Below are 7,528 nucleotides of genomic sequence, written 5' to 3'. Positions count from 1 at the left end.
GTTGCAAAGGCAAAAGTCCTGTTAACATCTTGAGGATTATGCCATCAGTTGGGATGCCCTTGATTTTAGCAAAATTATAAAAATTATATATTAAAATAGTCATTTTAATTGCTTTAAAAAAGTTACATCCAAAGAATACAAATACTGCTGTGCACTTATTTGATTCAAAAGCAAAGTCTTGATCATGGTTTCCCTTCTCTTTCTTAAACTTTGCTTTGGTATTAGTAGAAAGTAATCCATGTTTTGCAACTAGCTGATAGGAAAAACTGGAAAACAGTAATGCATTTCTGCCATTTTAACATTTCAGAATGAATGGAGACATTTTAGCAGATATTCATTGCATAAGGTATTAGCTTATTTGTGGTCTAAGATGCAAAAATTAAAAATGGTATTTTGGCTTTATTAAGAGAAGCTGTTTAAACTAATGATGAAGTTCAGTACATTTGATTTTAAAACTTTTTAATAATTATCTAGTAAAACAAAAGCTGTTTATTGAGAGCTCTGTTACAAATTGCATTTATAATTTCAGAACCAAGTAAAGCTTAACTTTATGACGTGTATTTATATTAAGGGGTTGCAAAATTCACTCAATTTGAGAATGGTATCTGATGAACCTGGATACATTTCTACTGAATAAGTTTTCAATTAAAAGAGATTCTAGCCTTATTAGTTTTAAAAATACTCTGTTCATTTTTGGAAAAGTTATTGGACATACAGGCTTCCCAAGCCTGCAGAGAGCAGCCCCAGTTCTTCTGCTATCAGAATTCTCCCAAACTGCAGCAGAATGAAATCAAACAAGATCCTAGTCTGTTTCCAGCTGCTGCTCCCTACTTTGTGGACAGCAGCAAAACTTGAATCACTTTACAACACTCATTGGGGTTAACAAGGGACTGCACTCACAGATAGCTTGGGGGCGGGGCATGTAGAGAAGTGACAGCTCTGCTTATTCAACATGCCCAAGGCAGATACAAATGGTGGAAACCTTGGATAAGATCATGGAACAACAGATGCTTCAGCAGCTTAGGCAGCAGTGGCAATAGCTTCTCTATCAAGAGATCAGCCTTCAGCCTCTTGCAGGGACTCTTTTTGTCCCACTAATGTAGCATTTGTCTCTAGCACTGGCTTGTAGATTTGAGGTTTGAGATTGTTAGGCCTTGTAATTTATCCAGTCTGGGAAATGCTATGGGCCTTTCAAACAGCTTTTTAACCTGTGCATTATTTCAGGATGGACCTGACACTATTTGTTAGTGGAGGCTTTTTGCTTTATTCTGATCTTCTATAACTTGGTAGTTTGGTGGGGATATATTTAAAATAAGCAAGCTTGTTCTTATCTAGTAGGATTCCATGTTTGCTTGTGGAGAGAGCACTGGATGGGATTCAGGATATCTGGGTTGTCTTCTTGTTGCCACTGGCCTGCTGGGTAATCTTGAGAATGTCCCTTCACCCGTGTCTTGGTTTCTCTATCTGTCAGATGGGAGTAGCAATATTTTTGTCTTTTTGTAAAATGCTTTAAGATGGACTGATGAAAAGCACAATGGAAGAGCCTGCTCTTAGTCTGAAAATTTTTTTCAAAAGATAAAATCACTATTGAAGGAGCTGTCTGAGTGCCTATAGGCAAGTTCTCTCGATACATTCAAGTAGCTAATGCGAATGAGGAATGTCATTATTTGGCTCCTGTTCTAATTAGCTAAACCACTATATCATGGATAGTGGCCTGTAAAATGTTTGTTCATCTCATTCTAGTGCTTAGATGGTGTCCGTTTTAAAGGTTAAAAACGGAGAAATAAACACTTTCTAACCCTTTGAAGTGGTTCCTACAAACTGAGGTCTCCAACATACTGGGGACTCTGTGAGGAAACCTGCCTTCAGTTACCAAAGACCTGCTGCATTAATAGTGAGCATCCGTCTTTAGGAATAACACCAGTACCTCACTCAACTACATAAAACTGGAAAATTTAGTAAAGTAACTGAAATAAGTTAGGATGGCAGAAGGACTGTGGGTATAGTGAACATGAATGATTGACAAGGAGGTGAATTCCACTGAAACAGAAAATAAATCAATCCCTTGATCTCTTTAACAGCCTCCTTCCAAACCTATTCCATCACCAATTTAGTTATTTGACTAAAGCATTACACACATCCTAGAGAAATCAGAGCAATTAAAGAGGAAGACCTATTTAAACCATCTGCTCACTTGTTATCCATTTTCTTATAATGTAAAAATACAGCTGAGGTAACTGTAAAGGTTTTGCAATTAAGAGCATAACTGTTCTGTTATAATTAATCTGCTCCCTCCTCCCATATTGCAGTTAACTTAGTGACATGTACCGACATTCAGGAGAGAATATTTAAAGAGCTTAAATAGCAGTAGGGTCAATGCACCAGTTGTCTGAGCACCTACCTTGTGTGAACATATTTAGGGTACAAAATTGGAGTTGAATTTAGGAAATGGAACTAAGGGCTACAGCTCTAGATATGGAACTATAATGCAACAGTAACCTGCAGTTTCACACCTTCACAACTTTGGGCTAGAAGTTCTATTAACTCATCCTTTCTTGAACGGGGATTGTGTTGTTTGTTTCTAGAGGACATGAGAAATACAAGGCCTCTTGCAAATAGAGGCGTGTGACACTTCGGTCACCAATTCAATTTGGAGAAAGTTCAGCCTGATTCAGAGGCCAAATCACTGAATCCGAATCAAATTGGGAAAACAAACAAAACCTCCGAATCGATTCAGAAAAGATTCAGAAAGGCAGTCTTTCAGGGCAGCAGAAACTGAGAAGAGGGAGGGGGAGCAGGGGTGGAAAGATTGACATCTGTAGCTTGGCAGTGACTGTGATCTTTCCCCGAGTCCCCTTCCAGTCTCAGTGCTCTGGGGAAGGGACATAGAAACAGCGCATAAGCCTCCGTCTGCAGCCTTTCTGTCCCTTTTGTGAGCTGTTTCTGCCTGAGCACGAGGAAGGACCCGTTACAGGCTACTATCCCTGCTGGTTTCATCCTGCTGTGCCTTAGCGCGCACCCCCCCAGTCATGTCAGGAATTTTGCTTATTAGCACCTTGAGGTGTAGTTTCCCAGAAACCCCTGCACCTATCTCCTTGAACCATGGCAGGCTTCATGCCCCTGGAATGGGCTACCATCCCTGATGTTTTCATCCAAATCTGCCAAAAAATTACAAATTTATAGGTCTTTAAGTGATTTCCCATTATAGTCTATGGTCGAATCAGTGCCAGATCTTTCAGAGCAGATTTGGCCAAATTGATTTGGGACAGTGATCTGAATTGAACCACTGTCCGCTGAATTAGCCAAATCAGAATCCGATCCTTCCCTATTCCCACAGGCCTAGTAGCAAGTCCTCAACATTGTACTGCAGTATAGAGAAGGTTTTTTGAGAAGGGGTTGCAGGGGAGGAAAGGGGGGTTGTTTTTTTAACTGGAAGATATTCCACGTCAGAAACTGAGCCACCTTCTTGCCAAGCATTCAAGCAAGAACAACAGAGGGTATAAGCATTCAAGTGTAAATACACCCGTTCAAATAATCTGGAAGAATTTTCCCAGGTGTTTTCCTCGTAGAAAAAACAAACAAACAAACAAAAAAAAAAAACTTACCTACCTGAAGAGCCCTGAACAGACATTCACATACTGAAGCACTGAGGACTTGCAGCGTTGATGCTGCACAGCCAGGGGACCTCGATGCGTACATCTCAACGTGCTCTGCAGGCTCTGTGACCTTGCCTGGAGACAGGTGGCAGCAATGCGCAAGACAGCCCTGACTGGCTTACCTATATAGTTCAAGGTCATCCTGCATCTCCTTGCTGCACAAGGTGGGGATTATGAGTGGGTGGGGAGAGGGGGAACAAAGCGATTTTGGATGCTGGAAAACTATGCTGTAGTTTCTCTCATAAGGAAACATGTAGGCATTTGCTCTTCCAAGACAAACTCTCCTGGGAGCAATTTAACCCTGGTTGTTCACAGGCTACTTTTCTTCTGGAGTGACCATTTTTGCTGTGACAAAAATCCTGAACAACTGTACATTTGTGGTTTCTATTGCGAGAAAAGCAACTCTCCCAGCAAAAGCTGAAAGTCTGTACATGGCCAGAGTCTTATGCTCTCCATTAAAGCTGCAAGGCTACAGGCATGTTTTGCAGGGGAGTAAGAAAATGAAGTTTATCTGAACATTTGTATAGTATCAGATCAACCCTGCAGCAGAATAATCAGTTTTTAGGATGCCATTTTGTTTAAGAGAGTTGCTTTCCACAGTAGTGAAAACACATCTCCAGAATATTTTGTTTGGTGCAACATTTTGTTAGTACTCATAAGACACCAGATACTAGAAACAAAGCTAATCAGCATTTAACAGCAAAATGAGTCCATGTTCTAAAATCCATCTTGCACCTTTCTTGCCTTTCAAGTTCACTTTTTTAGTTGGATCCATACTGTAAGGCAGAGGTCAGAGCAGTCATCTACTTGTCAGATGTCCATTGCATTCACTAGTTTATTTCAAACTTTCCCAAAATAAGTTTTACTTAGTTATTTGATGCTAAAAGAATGCAAGTCAAGTCCTTGTTTCCAGGCAATCCTCCATCTCTAAAAGCAAATGTGGATTTTTACCAAACTTATCTGTATCTGCATAGGTGGTGTTAATATTATTCACATCGAGGTACTATTAGAAACACTAAAATATGCAGAAAACAAAGCTGCTTCCATGGCTAGCGCATGTGGTACGGCTAGCGCATGTGGTACGTGAATTCTGACACATATTTTGAGAGCAGGCTAATTTGTTATATCCTTCATATTATTTAAGGAAATGTTATTTGAAAAAGCTGAACAATGACCACTGGAAGATGATTTTTGTAAAAAATATTGCAAAAACTGCAGGAAATTGAAAGTTATATTGTGGAATACTTTGCATGTCACTAAAAATGTATAAGCTTATAATTAGATCCTACTTTATCATACATATTCTCTTCAATTTTGGCACTTAAAATGGCAATGGGGCACTTTGTCAAACAAGCATTAATCTTTGTTAGTGTAGCCATTTTTTTGAAGTTTTATTTACCATATATTGCCTAATACCCATTTGTCTATCTAGACTTTTGAATTACAATCATACATTTGCATATGGTATTAATTTGAATTTTTTCACTTTAACATGCAGCATCTACATATAATTCCAACTTTTTTTAGATCCAAAGTTATCCCACGTTCACTGGTTCTTAAGTGTGTGTTGGGGTGGGCATTGCTGGCTTATGCAACTTCAGAGCCATTGGTTATCCTCGCTGAAAACTCATGGAGGTCAGGTAAGGTCCCAGGTGCCTGGCAAAGGGCAAATATAATGTCCATCTTTAAGATAGGGAAGGAAGAGGATACAAGGGATTATAGGTGAGTCAGTCTGACCTCAATATCTGGAAACATCATGGAGTAGGTCCTTGTGGGATTTATTGTGAAGTACCTAGGGATAACAGGATGATCAGGAATAGCAGACAGATTTACCAACCTGATTTCCTTCTATAACAAGCCAACAGGCTTTGTGGATGTGGGGAAAGCCTCGTCTTTATACCTGCAGTATACCTCGACTTTAGCAAGACTTTTGGCACCATCTCCAATGACAATCTCAGTAACAAATGAGAAATGCAACTAGGGAAATAGACTAAAGTACTATGACATGGATACATAACTGGTTGGATCATTGTGCTCAATGAGTAGTCAATGGCTGAAGGTCTAGTTGGGAAGAGGTAACATGGTCTTCCCCAGGAGTTTGTCCTGGATTCAGCATTGTTTACTACTAATAATTTGGACGACATGATTGAGTGCACATTTAAATTTTCAGATGACACCACGTTGGATGGAGTTGCATACACTCTGGAGGGCAGGGCTAGGATAGACTGGAGAAATAATCCGCAATCCAATCAGATGGCATTGAACAAGGACAAATGCAAAGTCCTACACTTGAGATGCAATAACTGCATGCACAAATACAGACTGGAGAATGACTGGTTCAGCTGCAATACAGAAAAGGAGCTGGGGGTTACAATGAACCACGAGGTGAATAAGCCAACAGCGTGTTCTCATTGCAAAAAAGGCAACATCCATGGGTCAGCTGTACAAATCAAGAGATGCGATTCTTCTGCTCTATTCTGCATTGGTGAGACTTCATCTGGAGTACTGTGTCCAGTTTTGGGGCCCACACTTCAAGAAGTATATAGACAGATTTTCCAGGAGTCCAGCAGGGCAATTTATAAAAAGAGGATGGAGATAATCCTGTCACCATAAGGGACAAGAATAGGAGCAATGACTTCAACCTAATTTAATCTACTGAAGCCTGGAGATTAGGAAGAACTTCCTAGGAGTGTGGTCAGGCTATCTAGGAATGTTGTCAAATCTCCATCCTTAAAGTTTCCAAGAACAGGTTAGACTATTGTCAAGGATGATCCTGCCATCAAATAGGTGGCTGAACTTGGTGACCTCATGAAGTCCTTTCTAGTCCTACTTTCCTATGCATTAGTTAGTTTTCAAATGTACATGCATACTAAAATCAAACTGGAATTTGTTCCTGAAAGTTACTTGACTTGATAAGAACACTAACCTAAAGTCTCTCATAGCATTAGTCAAACTGGCTGCTGCTCACACAACAATAGGTATTCAGCTTCTCTCTAAAAAAAACATATAAGATCTACTGCCATTTTGCACAATTATCTTCTTGGATTATTATACTCACAACCATGCAATTCTTATATAGCAAGTACTCAATTTTTGTAGTAATTTAAAAAATATTTCTGTACAATTATAGTTCATATGAGCCAAAATGCTAACACATTGCACTTAATTTTAAAAATATTTTGTCAAAATGTCAAAAAATGCCTTTAATCTCTCAGCATAGCATGTAAAAAGTCTCATAAAAAGCAGAAAATGATTAACTACTGGAAATTAGTTATTGCTGAATAGTACATCATTACCAATTCCCTTAAAGTGATAATTACCTTTATCTTATTGTATTGAAATGATATGTATTATTTTACTTTGAATTTGGAAAAAAAAATCATTGGAATTTTCATTGAATTCCTTTTTTAACCTAAACATTTTTGCTCTTTGGGAATTTGCCTCAATAGGTAGCTATTCTACATACAAACAATGAATATTTTACTGCATAAAACTTGGACTAGTGGTTCAATACCCAAGCACTTTAATTAGGACCCTTTTGATGGTATTAAATAAAAAAAATTAAAGATATGTACATCTTAGGATAAATGGGTCATAAAATGGCATTCCATGCTAAAATTTACTTCTATTTTTTATTTTCACTTGCATACAAATATTCATGTGAAGAGTGTTCAATTTAACTAGCTTTAATCATTTATAGTCAGTTCCTCTTTCAATCCTGCATTGTTGGATGGATTACCCTATAAGAGTGTATTGGTCAGACACCTCATAGTATTTGGTTCCAAAGAAATACTTCTCTTGGACCTTCAACTTTGCAATGACTTGCAGTCCACATAGCATTTAAAGGATTCTTTGCTACATTTTTTCAGCTC

Source organism: Crocodylus siamensis, chromosome 2 (genome assembly GCF_052110815.1).
Source record: "Crocodylus siamensis isolate JL-2025a chromosome 2, ASM5211081v1, whole genome shotgun sequence".
NCBI lineage: Eukaryota > Metazoa > Chordata > Crocodylia > Crocodylidae > Crocodylus > Crocodylus siamensis.
The sequence above is the reverse complement of the archived record's forward strand: the minus strand, read 5'-3'. Positions refer to the sequence as shown.